Source organism: Myxine glutinosa, chromosome 8, assembly GCF_964187855.1.
Source record: "Myxine glutinosa chromosome 8, kmMyxGlut1.1, whole genome shotgun sequence".
NCBI classification, from domain to species: domain Eukaryota; kingdom Metazoa; phylum Chordata; class Myxini; order Myxiniformes; family Myxinidae; genus Myxine; species Myxine glutinosa.
This window is the reverse complement of record NC_136268.1, coordinates 84,495,267-84,514,946: the sequence shown is the minus strand read 5'-3', so window position 1 is coordinate 84,514,946 and position 19,680 is coordinate 84,495,267. Positions and strand designations below refer to the sequence as shown.

General features: G+C 45.5%; 1 protein-coding gene across 1 annotated transcript in view; it reads right to left on the bottom strand.

Moving 5' to 3' along the window:
* The window catches only part of LOC137432649 (F-box only protein 25), a 742,106-nt gene that overhangs the window by 90,380 nt on the left and 632,046 nt on the right, over positions 1-19,680 (bottom strand). The gene's annotated exons all lie outside the window — the stretch shown is intronic.

The following is a 19,680-nucleotide window of genomic DNA, read 5'->3' as shown; positions in this document are numbered from 1 at the left end:
GTAGATTTTGTACATATGGGGTAAGGGCAAGGGTAGTGTAGGTGACAGGGGGGGTGACGTACGGTAGGGACGAGCTTTCTCACTTCGCTCTCCATACGCATTTCGCCTTGCATTGCCTTGTTTGATGTGTACCCTTGTGACCTTACCCCTCGCTCATCTGTCTTGTCCCCCTTTTGTCTCCCACATGAGGACCTGTGCGCCATTGGGCGCCGAGGGGAGCGTGCGTGAGTCGGCCATTGTGCGCCCGGAACTCCCAGAACCAGCTGTCTGCATCGATTCACCACATTATGGACCACATGCCTGTGGCTGAGCACCACTGATGGACCCCATGGGTTGGGGCATGGCCCCTCTGCTGGAACCGGCCATGAAGGCCCGAAATCTTGCTGGCGGACCTTGATCACAGGGCACCGATGCCCCACAGGTGAACCACACGTAGTCGGCCCCTGTGGGCCATAAATAAATAAAAATGGACACGTTGGGTGCATTTTATTTCCACAAATAGGCCGCCAGCAAAGGAAAAAGACAACAACTGGAAGAAATAATAATAGCCAGCAGAGGGAGCCGAAGAGCAAGAGACCACCTGCAGGGTTAGGGGTTGTTGGTTTATTTTTATTCATTGAACAGTGATGACTGTGCACCGATTGGTGCTTGAGGGTGTATTGGTGCGTTTTTGGGTGCTTTCATGGTGCATTGATGCAGAACAGACTGTCTCCCCCCCAGAAAGAACAATCACAGGTCCTGGGTTGCGTTTTGTAAATAAAGTAGCGTCAATTGCAAATAATACTCCCCACAGTCAGTGTATAGTTTGAAGACCATTCCGCAATTCGGTTAACTGTGGGCGTGAGTCTGTTAGGTAGGGTGCAATGGAGCAGCGGGACATATCTATCTATGTTTTAAAACTGTCGCACTCAGGGTCAGGTTAAAAGTAGAGGGAACTACACCACGTGTCACACTAAATAAAAGTTGTAGGCCCGGGACGTGCCTAAGGGGAGGAGGGTGCAGTGTTGTGGATATGAGAATGTTGTTTTTTTTATTGTGTGCTTTATTATTATTATTGCTTTATTCTGGCCCTCCAGCCTCCAGTGTTGTGTAAAGGTTAAAAGGGCGTCCCGGTAGTTAATTCCATAAAGCACACACATTGAAGGACACGATAAAAACCTTGTTCAGTAGCTTATATCTTTATTATGTGTTTTAGAGTAAGGCCTTGTCTTCCAGTAACATGACACTCCATTGCACCAAGTAAAAGAGATAGATTCCCTTCATTCCCATTCCCAAAAACCTCCATTTCCCCTTTCGTAATGGCCAAGCCTCAATTTGGCAATTACATCCCCTCCAAAGCCGCCATTGGCCACGAGGCAGGGTCGGGGAAGAAAGGCGTGCCCGCCCGTCGTCATCAAGGGCGGAGCCAGAGGGTCGCGCGACCAACCATGGCCGAGGTGAGCACACCGATGGGCGTGTCCTGAAGGCCGGCGGCTTAATCGCCGGAGGCGTGATAAAAGCGCGCGCGCAAGAGTGACCAGGAGAGAGTCGCAAAAAGGTCCAAGGCAGAAGAGCTGCGAGATGAGAGATGAGCTATAACAAGAGCTGAGTTGTGAGGTCCAAAAGCTGAGCTGAGCTGCGTGGTGAGGTGCAAAGGAAAGAGCTGGGTCGTCAGAGCACAGCTGAGTTGTGTGGTTTTGGAAAGAGCTGGGTTGGTCGTCAGTGGTGGTCAGTGGTTGCGTAGAGTGGAGGGGTTGCGTTGAGTTGTCGGTGGTGAGGAAGAGTTGGACTAAGGAAGAGTCCTGGAGTTAGTGAGAGAGGGAGAGAGAACCTGTCACGCCAGACCCCCCACCAGCAGCATTGGCTTGGCTCCACCAAGCAGCTCCGACCCGTTACCCCGCGCACACGACAGGATCGGTGGCATCGGCGGCCGTCGAGGTCCAGCCCGACGTCCCGTGCGGGATCAAACTCCAGCCAGCTCCGTGCCTTCCTCCAGCCACCCACCTCCAGTCATTCCTGCCTGCAAGTTCCCCATTCGCGTACGTGAGTTTGTTTTGTTTGTTCTGTCCTGGGTAGGTAATTAAGTCTGTATAAGCTAGTATTTTCCCTGTGTCTCTAAAAGCTTCTGTATATTATTTTCTTATCTTTCCTTCTCCTTGGTTATTTTGAGCCTGTAAATAGTAAATAAATTTAGTAGTATTTTCAACCTTTGTTTCGTCTTTTTACTCCTTTTCTTCACATCCGTCGTCTTTGTCTTTTCCCTGATTGAATAGCTGTGGCGCGATACGGCCAACGTCTGGGTGAATCGGGTTTAGTCGGGGAAAAACTGTTCGGCCGCGGCGCCTCCGCTCGGCAAACAACATCCTTAACCGCGGACCGTAACAATATATATATATATATATATATATGTATATATATATAATATATATATATATATAATTTATATATATATATATATATATATATATATATATATATGTATATATATATATATATATATATATATATATATGTATGTATATATATGTACATATAACTTTTTTTTCAGATAATACAAATAATACATTAAACCAAGATGGCAGACACCAGTCCATTTACAGTGGAAGAGAGGCTGGTAGCAGTGGTGTGGTACCACGAGAGGAGAAACAAAAATAAGACTATGAAACAAGGAGACTTTGAGGAGCATTTTTGGAAAGCCAGCACCATCAAAATATAATCTTCATCTTTGGGGGAAAAACGGCATTTCAGACTGGAATTGTACTCGACAGCAAGCACAGCGGATGATCAAAAATTTGTGATTTGGGAATTCCAAACATTAAAACATTCGTTCTCAGATCTCGGAAAAATATCATTAAGGAAACGTTTTGCAGAGTTGGGTTTGTTGTATTCACCGTTACGTCGACAATGAAAGAAGATTTTCACATAAAACTACTTATATAAACCAACCGCCATTTGTGAATTGTCAGATGCAGATCATGAAAACAAGTGCAAGACTATCCACCACATGTTATGGTTTGGGTGGCGTTATCTGCCTACCACTTCATTGGTCCTTACTATTTGATGTGTCGATCAACCAGCAGTCATATCTGCATATGTTGAGAACTCCCTCACCTCTGAACTTTCGTGACGTGGACTAGTCAATGAGATTTGTTTCCAGCAGAATGTGGCACCTGCGCATCATGCATGCGTGGCTCAAAATTACCTCAATGAAGGTTTCCCCCAACTGGATTGGCAGGTTTCCGCCAACACCTTGTTAGCATGATATGTCAAAAAGTTACAGACTGGTTCAGCCGAAATTTGGTGGACAGGTTGGGTGTGTGAAAAGGACAAAATGCTTAGATTTTGGTGAAGATCCTGATCCAAATTCAGATACTATAATCCAAAATTCAGATAAAATGATATATAGCACAATATCTGAAAAAGCTGTGGATGGATTATAACTACACTTGGTGGACAGGTTGGGTTGCTGACAGGAGCACGCCGATTAGAGTTTGGTTCAGGTCCGGATCCAGATTCGACCAATCAGTGGAATACAAAATGTAAACCGTTCAGCCTGACGGAGGTATGCTCTCTCCTAGTTTTGTCCAGATTTTATACACATATACCACACACGCACACAAATAACATGTGGATCTTTTCTCTTTACCATGTGGACCTTTTATCTTTGCTCTGTAGACCTTTTCTCTTTGCCATGTGGACCTTTTATCTTTGCCACGTGGACCTTTTCTCTTTGCCACGTGGACCTTTTATCTTTGCCACGTGGACCTTTTATCTTTGCCACATAGGCCTTTTCTCTTTGCCACATGGGCCTTTTCTCTTTTCCACGTGGGTCTTTTCTCTTTGCCACGTGGACCTTTTCTCTTTGCCACGTGGACCTTTACTCTTTGCAACGTGGACCTTTTCTCTTTGCCACGTGGACCTTTTCTCTTTGCCACGTGGGTCTTTTCTCTTTGCCACGTGGACCTTTTCTCTTTGCCACGTGGACCTTTACTCTTTGCAACGTGGACCTTTTCTCTTTGCCATGTGGACCTTTTCTCTTTGCCATGTGTGACCTTTTGCTATGCTACCAACCAAGATGAGCAAAACCTGAACAAAAGGAAAGAGAAAATGAATAAATTAATTATATTTTGTTCCCTCTTAACTGATACTGAGGCGGTTTACCAATGGGGGGGGGGGGGCTTTTGATAATGGCTGGTGACCCTCAACTTTTACTGCAGAAAGCCCTCTGACAAAAGGTCTAATGGGTCTTAAGGGTCTACAAGTTATAATGAGGTCTGTAGGGTCTTAAAGGGTCTTTGGGTTGTAAATGATTTAAAGGGTCTTAAAGGGTTTTAGGTGTCTATAGGGTCTTAAAGGGTCTAGGGGTTATGGGGTTATGGGGTCAAAGGATTTTAGGGGTGTTGAGGGCCTTAGGGGTCTTAAAAGGTATTAGGGTTCTAAAGAGTCATGGGGGTCGAAAGGATCAATGGAGTCTAAGGGGTCTATAGGGGTCAAAAGGGTTAAAAGTGCGTCCAATGGGGCTACAGGTCTAAAAAGTCTACGGGTAAAGGGTCTTAAGTGGTTCAAATGGTCTAAACGGATCTAAAGTGTCTCAATAGGGTTAATGTATCTCAAGGGTCAAAGGGTCTAAGTGATCTAAAGGGTGTAGGTGTTGTAGAGATCGAAGGGGGATATAAAGGGTCTTAAAAAGTCAAGTTAATAGGGGTGGGGGACAGAGAAGAGGGGGATGAGTAAGGGGAGAGTGAAGGGGAGTGGAGGAGAAGAAGGGGGGAGCGGGGAGGGAAATTATTATTATTATTTATTCTTATATATTTTAAACAAGCCGAATGCACCCGGCGTTGCCCGGGTTCTTTTTGAATGAATTTACTACTATAATTCAGCTTTTACTCGCGGCCATAGAAGATTGACTACTATAATTCAGCTTTTACTCGCGGCCATAGAAGATTGACTACTATAATTCAGCTCAGCTTTTAATTGCGAAATGGGCCTAGCCCGGCCGAGGCGGCCTCGAATGGCCTCGCCACCGAGCCTATAACCTTCCCAGGGCCCGTCCCGACATTTTTGGTTCTTTTTGAATGAATTTACTACTATAATTAAGCTTTTACTAGCGGCCGTAGAAGATTGACTACTATAATTCAGCTCAGCTTTTAATTGTGAAATGGGCCCAGCCCGGCCAAAGCGGCCTCGACCGGCCTCACAACCTAGCCTATAACCTTCCGGGGCCGGTCCTGACATTTTTAGTTCTTTTTGAATGAATTTACTACTATAATTCAGCTTTTACCCCGCGGCCGTAGAAGATTCACTACTATAATTCAGCTCAGCTTTTAATTGCGAAATGGGCCCAGCCCGGCTGAGGTGGGCCTCGACCGACCGAGCCACCTAGCCTATAACCTTCCCGGGACCCGTCCCGACATTTTTTGTTTTAGAGGTTTCTTCCTATCTTTCACAGTTCAGGAGATTAGCGCGTGCAGACAAACAAACAAACAAACAAACAAACAAAAACTTTCTTTTATATATATAGATTATCACTTTATAGAAGTTATTATTTTATGTCATTACATCCTTGCCCAAACAACCTCCATCGCAAACCTTTCACAAGGTGTTGCCACATCGTCACCTAAAAAGCAAAGAGATATTTTTTCGAAAGTTAGATATCGTGTTTTTTTATTACGTATTGGAAAGCTAGATATATAGTGCTTGAATTCAAAAGGAAATTGGTCAGTTCTTAATCAATAGACATTGATAAAGAATGAGAACAATTGTTTATATTACTTTGTATTTTTTCAAGTTTAGAATGCAGTGTCGTGTCCAACATCCCCACCTGGAGGTCTCTCACATCATGGTCTAATCGAACAAATCAGCTTTTGGATTTGACCTTGGGGTCTGTGTTCTGCCCTTCATGGATGAATACAATGGCCTGTTCAGTGGTGCTGATATTCCACCCAAGCTCACACCACGTGACTAATGGAACTCAGATCCGGTGACATGGCAGGCCATCAGAGAACAATGCCCCTTTGAGTTCTGTTGTACTTTGTCTTGTTGAACAATCATTTGAAAATGATTACCAATTTAAGGAACCGGACCAGTGTGTTGAATGTCTCACGTGATGTGGCAGAGTCGGCACACCTACCTTTGTGCTGTCTTGTCTGGTCTGATTTATCCGCCCGACTGTAAATTGCCGCCCTGGTGCTTCGCAGGCAGGGCGTTGCATCTCAAAGTGCGCCATCGATAGGATGGCACATTAAACTGGGGTTCCATCCGCTAGCATTGGGTATTGGTGGACATTATAGATTCTAGTGTCTTCAGCAAAGTGTAGACGTTGTGTGCGTGTACCCGAGGTAAATTCCTCATTCTTGCTGTTATGTGCACGGTGCTGAATCGGCAGTAATGCCAAACCTAAGTTTGATGCAAACCAGCAGGCCAAATTCATAATCGAATGGCAGTCCAATATGCATTCGTGTGAATGATGCTTTGCTCCATCCCATTGTGTAAGTTGTACGAGAGTGCACTGCGAGGATCATGGATGGTTGAAAAGGTGCTGAAGGAGAGCAAACTGTGAACATGTCAAGTCACACTCATAGCAGACACTCGTCTATAATTGATATATGTCTGGTGTTGGATTAAGATCTTGGGGTCTTGAGTTTGAGCCCTTGTCAGCCGTTAAATAACACCAGGTGGGTTGACTCAGTCTGTCATCCTTTTGGGGTCAGCAAAATGAGTACTAGCTGACTGGTAATGGGGAGTATTGCATCCGCAATGATGCAACCAGCAGCCATAGCCTGAATACGAAATAATGATTATTTATAATTTACACCATGACTTTTATTACCCTGCGTTCGCGAAGCAAAAAGCAGGGTTAAGCGATCGCCTATCTCCATATGTACGTACACGTACGTATGTTGTACGTGCGTACATGCGTGTCTGCATTTGAAAAATTCATTTTCACGTCAAGCGTTGGTCCGATTGACACGAAAATTTCACCATAGGAGCGCCTCCGCCTGTAGAATTTTATTCATAATTATGACGTCATAGGTGGCACTGACGCCATCTTTGAAAGAAGTTGCACGGATATATCTCTGAAACCGATCAATGGGAAAAAAATGAAACATGGCTCATTGTCAAGTACCCGGAATGGGAAATAAGATATGTTGATGATGATGATGTCTTCGGTGCCTTCGTTATAACGTCATAATTCGACAAGTATAATGCTTGATCCGATCACTGTGAATTTTTTTCTCTGCAATTGTTGGTCCGATGCAAACAAAATTTTCACCATAGGATCACCTCCTCCTGTATAATTTTTTTTACATGGTACAGGCGCCATCTTGGAAAAACGTTGCACCTCTATATCTCCTAAACCACTCCATGCAAAACTAGAGAGGTTTCAGGGAACCTGAACTCAACTGGTCTATATCAATATGGTTAGAATATGCATAATAGAACCACAAACTATATAGTTTATATGTGCTAAAAATATATGACAAAAATTGATTTTTCAATATGGCCGCCCTGCCACGCCAATTTTTGGGCATGCAACGCGCAAATGCAATCCCAAACTAGTTTATATCTAAAAGATGCTGCATAACAAGTTTCATCAAATTTAATCAATATTTGTGACTTTTAGAGCGTAGACGTCGAATTGTTTACAGACGACAGACAGACAGACAGACAGACGACAGATGGACGACGGACGACGGACACTGGGTGTCGACAAAAACTCAGCTGGACATAGTCCAGTTGAGTTCAAAATGAAATGTGGCTCATTGTAAAGAACTCCACATAGGGAATAAGTGTTAACGATGACGTCATTGGTGCCTTAATAATGACGTCATAATTCGACAAGTACAACACTTAGTCCGATCAGTTTGAAATTTATTGAGCGTTATCTATTATTATCTTCTGCACCTTCAATGCGAGATGTGGAATGCTAGGGCCTTATTGGTTTGAGATGTGACAGCAGGACGGTGACGATCAACGGTGAGAGCTACCGGGCCGTGTTCCAGAAGTTCCATAATGATCTAGCCCAAAAGGTCACACCAAACCAGCTCAGCATGACCTGGTTTATGCAGGATGGTGCATCCCCGCATATAGCTGGTGACATCATCACTTTCCTGCAGCAGCTCTTCAGAAACCGCCTCGTTACCCTGGGTACCGCTCAAGACTGGGCACCCCATAGCCCAGACTTGAACCCTCTGGACTACTGGTTCTGGGGGGCTGCCAAGGGCTCTGTCTACGTCAACCACCCTGCCACACTGGATGATCTGAAGCAGGAGGTGTCCGACTACCTCCAGGCAGTGCCACAGGAGACCTACAGGAAAGTTGGACAGAACTTTGGAGTCAGGATCAATGCCTGTCTGAACCGTGGAGGGGCACACATCGAGAACGTGCAATTACATGGATTTTGCGTAAATGCCAATTTCAGACCTTGGGTTCTCACTAAGTCAAGCAGTGAGTTACTGCAATAGCAATCAGTGATAGAAAATATCATGTCATAAACTTTCAGGAAATGTTTGGTTCACATTCCTGAGTTCTCTGTTTCTTTGTAAATAAACGTTTAAAGTTGTATCACTCTTTTTGAAAAACCTTGTATATACGTGTGTGTGTGTGTGTGTGTGTGTGTGTGTGTGTGTGTGTGTGTGTGTGTGTGTGTGTGTGTGTTGTATATATATATTGTTGTGGATATGAGGATTGTGTTTTTTTATTGTGGTTTTTTTTTTTTTAATTGCTTTATTTTGGACTCTCATGCCTCCAGTCTGTTGTATAAAGGTCAAAGGGCGTTCCCGTCGTTAATTCCATAAAGCATACACGAAGGACACCATATATCCCTGTTCAGTAGTTATATCCTTATTATGTGTATTAGGCTAAGGATTTGTCTTCCATTAATTTGACACTCCATTGCACTGCATTAAATAAAGTAGATCCCTCCGACATGGCATCTTCCAAGTGCCAGGTTTAGCCACTTTGCTGCATTTCATCTGCCGTCCACTTTGCTGCATTTCATCTGCCGTCCACTTTGCTGCATTTCATCTGCCGTCCACTTTGCTGCATTTCATCTGCCGTCCACTTTGCTGCATTTCATCTGCCGTCCACTTTGCTGCATTTCATCTGCCGTCCACTTTGCTGCAATTGCCAACTGCATTTTGGGCGGTTTTCTTCATTCGCCATTGCTGCCCTTTGGCTGGGGCTAGCTCGAATCGCCCCCAAAACCACCATTGGCCACGAGGCAAGGTCGGGGAAGAAGGGCGTGTCTCCACCTCGTCATAGAGGGGAGGAGTGAACCAGCCCTTGCCGACCAACCCAGAACGAGGGGTTGGCTTTAGAGGGCGGAGAGAGAACGTTTGGGGGAGGTTCGCAAAAGGGTCAAGGGTGGGGCTTATATAATCCGAGGCAGAGGCCCCCAGAGAGAGTCGAGGAGGGAGGAGATCAGAACACCGAAAAGAGAGGAAGTTGTTGGACTGGGTTGGACTAAGAAAGAGAGAGGAGAGAACCCGTCACGTCAGACCCCCCACCAGCGCGTCGGCTCCACCAAGCAGCTCCGACCCGTGATCCCGCGCACACGACAGGATCGGTGGCATCGGCGGCCGTCGAGGTCCAGCCCGACGTCCCGTGCGGGATCAAGCTCCAGCCAGCTCCGTGCCTTCTTTCCCCTCCAGCCACCCACCTCCTTCCAGCCAATCCACTCTGCAATTCCCCGTGTGAGTCCGTCTTTGTTTGTTCTGTCCAGGGAATAAGTTAAGCCTGTTAGATAAGCTAGTATTTTCACTGTGTCTCTGATTTATTCTGTAAATTGTTTTATTATCCTTCCTTCTCCTTGGTTTCTTTGATTGCGTAAATAGTAGGAATAAATTTAGTAGCATTTCAAACCTTTTTGTCTTCTTCTTCTTCTTCACATCCATGTCGCCTTTGTCTTTTCCCTATTGAATATCTGTGGCGCGATTCGGCCAACGTCCAGGAATCGGGTTAGTCGGGGTAACTGTTAGGGCCGCGGCGCCATCCGCTCGGCAAATCAACATCTTATCCGCGGTCCGTAACAATATATATATATACAGACTTGGCATTTAATATGGAATATTTTTTTGTGGGGGTGAACGTACTTTTCAAGATGTCTTAGAACCAAAAGTTCATTGGAATTATGTTGAAATTATTCTAGATTTTGTTAATGTGACCTTTAAAAGAAAGAAAAACCACATTTGACATTTGGAAACAAATTAATTGATCCTTGAAAGTGATGTAAATTGATATCGAACTCAATTCATGGACAGTACTGTGTTAAACTTCTGTACGTTTTCCAGAAGTATCTCTTTATTTTGCACATTAGCCATATTTTTTTTTAACAAAAACAAAAGTTAAATTACGACTGGGATTACGGACAATAAAATTACAGTTCAGTACTTCGTGTAACCCCCACGAGCATTCAGGAGAGCATGTACACGTTGAGGCATGCTGTTCACGAGATTTGCCAAGGTTTGGACAGGAATCGCTTGCCATGCAGTGATAATAGCCTGCTGCAATTCACGCACAGAGGTCGGCTGCTGGTCCAAGTCGTCGATTTGACGTGTTAACTCTGCCCACAAGTTCTCTATCGGATTCATATCTGGGGCATGCCAGGCCACTCCATATGCTCTACACCACGGTCAGCAAGAAAGTGTTGGATCATGCGAGCACGATGAGGCCGTGCATTGTCATCTTGGAAGACAAAGTTTCCTCGAAAGGCTGCACGAGCAAATGGAAGCAATGTTTCTTCCAGAATGGCCCTGTACTTGAACTGGTTCAGGTTTCCATTCAGAACAACCAGGTCAGTTTTGCCCCCTGCATGAAAAGCAGCCCAAACGGTCACCCCACCACCTCCAGCTTGGACTCTTGGCACTATGCAATCTTTGTTGTAGGCTTCATGCACTTGTCTGCACACTCGGATGCGGCCATCTTGACGATAGACCAGAAATCTAGACTCGTCACTGAAGATCACGTGAATCCAGTGTCCTGGCTGCCATTGCCGGTGCTCTCTGGCCCACTGCAATCTGCGCTGGCGGTGTTGTCTGGTCAGGCGTGGCTTTCTCAGGGGACGCCTGGCACGATAGCCTGCTTGAACCAGTCGTTGGTTGACTAGCCTTCTGGATACAGGCACATTTGTCAGTTGCTGCCACTCAGCCCTAAGCCGATTAGCTGGCTTGGTACGGCCATTGCGGACTAACCGGTGCAGCTGGCGATCATCCCTCCTTGTGGTTCTGTGGGGACGTCCTGGCCTCGGTATTGGAGTAGGGACACCCCTCTGAGCATTTCGTTTCAGGATCTTTGACACCTGACCTTGAGTGATGCCATACTGCCGAGCAATAGCACGCTGTTTCATGCCGTAATTTCGTAAAGCCACCACTCCATGACAAACAGCATTGTCGATTTGACGGACCATCTCCAGAGGAAGCGGCAATAACTTTTGGAGACGTGCAGCAGTTGTTTTCCACTAATACAGAACGCAACAACCCTTGTATACCCGACTGTGAAGCCAATCATCAAATGCACCTGTCCGTACATTTTGCCACGCCATCTGTGATATAATCCTGTTGTTGACTTCTTGCTGCGACAGACAATCAGTGACATGGTTCTTTTAACAAATAAATCACCAAAGTGTAATAGAAACTCACCAGATTGATATACTGAGTTAAGAAAGTAAACCCAAGTCAAGAAAAAAAAAAAAACCATATTAAATGCCAAGTCTGTATGTGTATATATATATATATATTTCGATTATCATGTGTTTTGGTCCTAAGGAATATAGGATGTATGTATATGAGTTTGGAAAGCTTTAGATGACCATGTATGTTTGGTCTTGGAGTTATTCAAATACGACTTTCTCTCCAAAGAGCTTCTAACACAGAATGAGATCATTAAGCTCATCAAAGCCTGCGCTATTATTACCATCCTATTGTTTGTCAGTACTTTATCCTTTTAAATGCTGAGCATCATCAAGGAAGCAGCCTGTAACATGGAAATCTTTGGCATGATTCGAACTACCGACCTCCCAGACTCACAACGGACACTCTAACCATTACAACACCGAGACTGGTTGAATTACCTGTACTTACCTTTCTCCTAATGTTTGCGGATTTAAAAAAAATCTTTCTCATATTAAAAGGCGTTTCTCAAGAGACATAGAACCTTGAAGTTGGCTTAACGGTTAAGGTGGCTGGCTTAAGATCTTAGGGTCTTGATTTCAAGCCCTTGTGTCATGCTGCTGAATTAACACCAGGTAGGGTGGACTCAGCCTATCATCCTTCCGGGGTCAGCAAAACGATCACCATCTTACCAGCAACAGGGGACACTACCTCAGCAGCACAACCACACCCTTAGAAAATGATGCAGCCAACAGGCACAGGCTGCATATAAGTAAATAAAAAAAGAAGAGACACAGCAGGTGTTTATTTATGACCAAGCACTTTGGTGTTTGGGCCAGGTGCACAGTTATTTTATGACCATGCGTTTGGCCTAAAAAGGGGCCTATACCCTCTCTGGCTCCAACGAAGAGTTAACCCCCAACATGTCAGTGATACTTTGCTTCCCACAGCAGTTAGCAAACCTTTGTCAACCTATTGTTAATAAAATCTGTTACTCAAATTGTCCGCCAGCCAATATTGTCTGACATAATAGTTGTGTGACAAAGTCTCGTCTTCTTTTATATTTGTATTAGTTTGACAAACTTTATATGAAAAGGCACTTTTGCCTTTTTCCCACGTTTATTTTTAGATCAAAACAGGTTTTTCAACAGAGACTTGTCAAGGTTGAATGTATTTCAGTCCTGGCCAATCTCATACTGTCTGTAACTCTGTCTCTCGAAAAGGGCCATGTGGTGAACTCTCCCATCTAGTTCCTTAAAAACCCTTGAAGAAGTTCAGTCCCTCAAACTTTTACGACTTTTACGAATTACAACACATATCCAAGATGGCCTCCAAAGCCAGCCGCTGATAGAGCATCTTCCATCGTGCCAAGTCTTTCCTTGCCAAATGGGAACTAACAACGTACAAGAAGACCTCGTTTCGCAGTTCGATGGAGTTCTGCTTTCTCCCCGTCTCACACTTTTGACATATTGTTGCCATAGACACCAAGGTCCTCATAAATCATTTGAATCTTCCGCGATGAAGCCGAATCTCTGGGCCTGTTACTCCAGCATCGCAGACATCTCGGTTGTCTCTTTTTTCCACCATCTCCTTTGTTTTTTAGCACCTTCTGCCCTTTTTGTGTTCTGTTCCCCTCCTTCCCCCAACATCCACCTCCCCAAAGTTTTTTTTCCCAGGATTCATGCAGTCTTCCAGTAACCAACTTCCTGTTAAATTCCTCTTTTCTCTCACTTGTGCAAACCAACTTCCTCAGTCTGCTCAATGTTAGTCTACCCTCTTGGACTTCAAGATGACTACTCACCTCCTCTTCAGGTCATCCCCCATCCATGCTCATGATCTTTATACCCTCATTAACTCTCCTCAAGCTCAGGGTGAGGAATGGAAAATCCCAATATAATGGACTCGTCCATGGACTCTACATTCGACACCCCTGAAAGTATATATAAAAATAAATAATATAACCCCACCTCTATTATGTCCTCTCCTCCTTTCTTCTTCAAGTCCTCTGCAACTGTGCCCCCCTCCACAAACCCCAAGGTAATTATATGCTGGATTGAATTGGCCGAATAGCTTGCGGTTACCTTCACCATTGAATGTGGACGGATGTTATGTTTACCGCCATGTTTGTCTGTCTGTCTGTGAGCAGGATATGTCAAAACGTTATGGACGGATTTAGACGAAACTTGGTGCACAGGTTAGGTGTGTGACATGGATGAATTGTTACAACGTAGTTGAAGATCCAGATCTGGATACTGGAAGATTTTAAACTGATTCTTTACCATTGAGAGTTAAGGCCAAAAATGATATATGGTGGCATATTTCAAAACACAGTGGACTGATTCGGACGAAACTTGGTGGACATGTTGGTGTGTGACAAGGACAAACTAATTTGATTTTGGTGAGTATTTGGATTGGGATCCCGCCTATTAGTGGAATACAAAACGTAAATTTCTCAGCCTGGAGGAGGTGTGCTTTTAAAAAAACTTCCGGTAAGTGTTCAAAACAGCGACGCTGAGCCTATACACCACCCATTTACGTGAGGCACAAAATGCACGCAACTCGAAATTGCATGGATATCAATATTTGTAGACTTATACATGCAATGTTCAGGCAGCCCATGAGCTTCTAACATTCATCTGACCAACACATGCTATGCATGTAAACAACCAACTGAGGTCTTTTAGCACCCCAGATCTTTTATTAACCTGGCATTGGGGAGGCACGGGAGCCAGAGAGGGCTCCCCCAAGGGTTCAGTGTGAGGAAAAATTAAGCTCGGTAGTGGTCTCAGTGGCCCGGGGGTGCCATGTGCAAGATATGTAGGCAGGTAACCGGGCCTGCAAGTGGAGCCACACTGCCCAGCCACGATATCGTGCGATGGCACAGGATGCAAATTTGAGGGCCAGGCCCAAATTTGAGGCCCGAGCCAAAAATTGGGGAAGCACCAACATGCGGGACGACCAGTAAATTGGTTGAAGAGAACCAATGTAGGGGGGGGGGGGTATTTTAGTTAAAAGGGTCTAGGTGGTCAGCAGTAGCTTAGAGATAAGTTAGAGGGGCTGAAATGGGGTCGGGTAGTTCGAGGGATTAGCAGGATAGCTATAGGTAGGTTAGGGCCAAAGCTGGCCGCCTGATCTGCTGCCTCCACATGTTCCTGCCACCGATGACAATACGAGACCACCATGTGGCTAGTCGGTGTCACCTACCTGGCCTAGTTTGCCTTGCTTCATTTGCCTTTGCCATGCCTTTATCTGTCGCCTTGTCATGCCCTCCCCAGGATCCACATTAATTAATGTTGCCAAGGACTGCTGTGTAAGCAGCCCCATTGATTCACATTGCCAAGGACTGCTGTGTAAGCAGCCCCATTGATTCATGTCGCCAAGGACTGCTGTGTAAGCACCCCCATTGATTCACATTGCCAAGGACTGCTGTGTAAGCAGCCCCATTGATTCATGTCGCCAAGGACTGCTGTGTAAGCAGCCCCATTGATTCACATTGCCAAGGACTGCTGTGTAAGCAGCCCCATTGGTTTATGTCGCCAAGGACTGCTGTGTAAACAGTCCCATTGATTCACTTCACTCAGGACTGCTTTCCTTGTGATCAGCTCAATTGAAGAGGTTTGTGCATTTGTAGGCCAGTTCCGATGGACTGTGAGACGGCATGTGGCCTGCCGTTTTAGGATAGGCTGCCTCCAGCAGCCGAGTAAAGAGCACCACAGCTTTGTGCCAATCAGTCTGATGTGCCAAAGACCAATCCTTCCTTACAGGTTTACAGGATCAGGAAATTGTAATTACAAGTTGCTAAGTGGTTAAGCCCACCTTAAGTGTTTAGATAAAAATTTCAGCAATTTAGTAAAAGGCTGCCCTGCATGTGTCAATTAGTTAGTTACTCAATGCATTAGGACTTTCTTATTTTTTAAAATTCTTTTGGAAAGTACACACACAGAAATTTTAAAATGTCACACTTATGGGAATCCAAGGTAAATATCTTAAAGGGGACTACACATGCATGGCACACAATGGCTGGACGACTCAGGTCGAGTCTGGTGAAAGGACGAGGGGGTGGTATGACAGTCCTGTGAACCAACACCCCCGGCAATGGCACCCACCATCCAAACTTCTGAGTTAGTTGGATCTTTATTAAATTTTCCAGAGAGTCCTCCCTTGTGTCAATTGGTTTTCAAAGGGAATATACGTTGTGAGTGATTAGTTAGTGTTTTCCCCATCTTTTTCAATTCCTTTTTTCTCCGTTCTGGGGCCAAGCGCTATTTCTCCCAAGCCGGGGAGGAAGTGCAACATCCCTCATATGCATATTGTTATGAATTTGAGGTAGAGGGGAATATCTAGATCTAGGTAGATCTGTGCAGGTATCATGCTTCGTCTGTCGTGGGTAGCTAAAACCACCTCGATGTAAATAAGTAGAGGACCTGTATGTATGTCGAAATAAGTGCGTATCTTCGTCCCTGCCACGAGGGGGCGGGGCATGTTAAGTAGTTGTAGCGAATATGCTAACTCCATTGTGTGTCGTTCCCTCTGTGAACATACCTATGTCCCTTATGGCAACACACCACATACATTAGATAGGCCCTTAGTGCACACACTAATTAAATCCCCCCCTTACAATGACTGACCATAAGAACTGACCAGGAAGAAACAGGCAGGAAGCGGCCGTGCAGTGGTACGCCATGGCAACACATATCGAGCAAGGGAAGCAATAGCCATGCCCAGGAGAACTAGTGATTGGCCGGGGGAGGGGCGAGCAACAAACACCACACCGATTGGCAGAGTAGGGGAGGACGTGCTATTGGTCAAAGGAAGGGCAGAGAGCTTCTCCGTGATTGGGGGTGAGAAATGTGAAGGAGCGACACACTGATTGGCCACCGACCGATGACACCTCGGCCAATCAGTGCAGGAGGCGCGAACATTCGGCCAGTCGGTGTGGAGGGCGCGAAGGAGGACGCAACAAGCGATGCGCTGATTGGAGGAAAAGCGCCAGTGATGTCAGAAGACTGAAACAAAATAGGTTGCTCGCCGGCATTTTGAGCTCTTCCCTTTGCCTCTCTTCCCCTGGCCTCTTGCTCCTGACTGTCCCTTCGCGCTGGGCCTTCTCTTGCTTCAGACTTTGGTGGAGGAACGAGCAGTTCGAAAGATGGTGGAGAGAAGGAACGCCGTCGATTCTCTTCCCTGCGTTGGTGTGCGAATGACGAGCATATGGGCGAGGCTTGCCATGCAGCGGCGTACGTGGGCCTGGTGGAGCACGAATGGGGGTGGAACAAGGCCTACTTCCCACCAACCGGAGCTGCGTCAGACGACGCACTCAAGTCAGATGATCCCTGACACTGTCAGACTGAGATAAGCTCGCATTCACAAACACAACGAAACGTTTATTTTGTTATTCTCCCATTTGTCTTGTATTTGAAATCTGTGCGGGGACATCCCAATTTAGGATTTCGTTTTTATCGTCGCGTTCCATTGTTCTCGGGTTCCGTAATAAATATTTATTTGTTGTACATTTTATATTCCGTGTTTGGTTTGATTTATTAATTTCCAGGTTGAAGACATCGGACTGTGAAGGTAAGCAGCATTGTTCATTCCGTCTCGTGTATGATCCGCCATCGATTGGATAAACGCTTCCAAGTAAGCTCGGGTCCATCTGCGATCCCCTGGTCTTAACCGAGGGGCAATCGCACGACAATATGCATGCCAAAACCTCATTAAAATCCGCGCGCCAAAACCAAACTGCCACCGCCGCCGCAACAGCATCTCAACTGCAGTTTAACCACCACCAGACTATAAACTACCTCCACGTCACAACACCACAATCACCTTCCTCCACCACAAGAAGAACAGCCAACTTTGATTCAAATCGATTCAATTTTGGTGAAGATCCGAAATAGATACGAGAATGTTTTTTTTAATTCTTAAGGTTTCTTCACCATTGAGTGATATGGCCAAAAGCGATATATATCATGCTATTTCAAAAAGTTGTGGATGACTTGTGACAAAACTGGGTGGATGCGTTGGTTAGGTGCAAAGAACAAGCCGATTCGATTTTGTTTCAGGTCTGAATGCAGATCTGACCTATCAGTGGGATACAAAACATAAACTGCTCAGTCTAGCGGAGGTATGCTCTCTACTGAGTGCCATTCTAGTTGCTCTGTATATTGCCGCACCACACAAATACTCCCTCATTCTTTGTCTTTTGCCGCACCACATGAGTAAATGTATGTCTGCTCTCCCTTTGAATAATCCTTACTGCTTTGAATGTCGCACATATGTTTCCTCGCCCCCCTTTTTGTAAATGTTAAAACCTCAACAAATGTTCTTCCAATCTGCCTGTGATGTCTTTTCCTCCATTGTTTTAGCATAGTCCGCACTAGAGCTAGCCGGGGTGTTTTCCCCCAATCGATTGGCTCCACACATTAGCCACAATGTACAAAGCAGTTCGCTCGGCTGCACCTGATTAAATAAGATAAGATCAGAGGGTAGTGAGGGAACAATCCCCGTTTAGGTTGGCCACGTCACCCTGAGTTAAACGGTGTCAGACGGAGAACCCTGGGAGAGTTGGTTGTCTGATTGGCTTTCATGATTGATCAGCAACCTGCAAATCCGCGACAGGTGGCCTCAGGACAGGTAGTTGGAAGGAGCCCGAGAAGTCCACTCATGGTAAACCCCGAACAAGTCCATAGCAATATGTATATATATATATATATATATATATATATATATATATATATATATATATATGTATGTATGTATGTATGTATGTATATATATGTATGTATGTATGTATGTATATATGTATATATATATATATATATATATATATATTGTTGTGATTTTTAGAACCCTCCACTTTGTAAATATCTGTAATATTCCCTTATAAATAATCCCCAGTAAATATTCCCATTTTTGTGTAAAAAGGTCAAAGGTCGCACCCTAGTTAGGTCATATTGCAACACGTAGGACACCATAGGCTTCTTCTTTAGTTATCTCATTAGTATGTGTTCTAGTTAAGGATCTGTTCCCAATAGTTGAATCTGGGTTGCATTAATCAAATAACCTAGGCCCCTTCAATTACCCCCAATCTCTCTCTCTCTCTCCAAAGTGCCAGTAGCACCTACAGACGGGGCTTGTCCTTCCCAATGCTCTCACATAATCTTATTAGCAGCGTTCGCTGCATTGTGCCGTCGTCGCTGCCTTAGCGCTGGCTCCAAACTCCATTGAACACGAGGTAGGCTCGAGGAAAGAAGGGGCAGAGCCACGGGAAGAGGTGTGGCCTCGTCCACGAGCCGTCGAGGGTGGAGCCAGTGAGCCCTCGCTGACCAACCAGGGCTGAGGTGAGCTCGTTAGTGGGCGTAGCCCTATGAACGCGGCTTGATTTTCAACGCGCGATCATATAAGCGCGAGCGCCAAGCCCTTTGACGGACTGTGCAGGGGGATGCTGATCGTGACGGACTGCGCGAGGGGAGGTCATTGTGAATGAACTGCGCGGGGAGCGCTCGATTGATTGTCACGTTGTTTGAGCGACCTGCGCGAGGGTACCCTCTGAGACGAACGTTTGGCGAGAGAGAGAGTTGGCACGAAGATTACGTACGCGGCATCCCAGTCCCCCGCATAATTATAAGGTCCGGTCGCGTACCAACGACACCAGCTGCCTGCCATTCTTTGCGGCAGACCCGGAGCCTGGAACCATCTGCTTGACCCTTCTCCTTCTACCTGCTATTCCCCATTCGTGTAAGTGTGTTTGTACTGTCCTGGGCGTGTGATAATGTAAGACTGTTTAAGGCTGCCCTGTGTCACTGCTTCTTCTTCTTGTATATTCCCTTCTTTCATTTCCTCTTTGGGTTTCTTGTACATAATTAATAAATTATATTTGTTCTTCCTTTACTTTGGTTCCTCTCCTCCAATCGCTTTCGTCCTGTCCCCAATTGAATATACGTGGCACGATTTGGCCAACACTCAGGATTGGGTTAGTCTTTTGTTAACGGCCCGAGTCGCAGCTCGCTTCGCTCGGCGTATCCATTAACGCTGCGGCTCGGGTGGAAATTGTCTCCTCGCTTACGGCCGGTCTTAGTACGCAGGTATTTGGGAC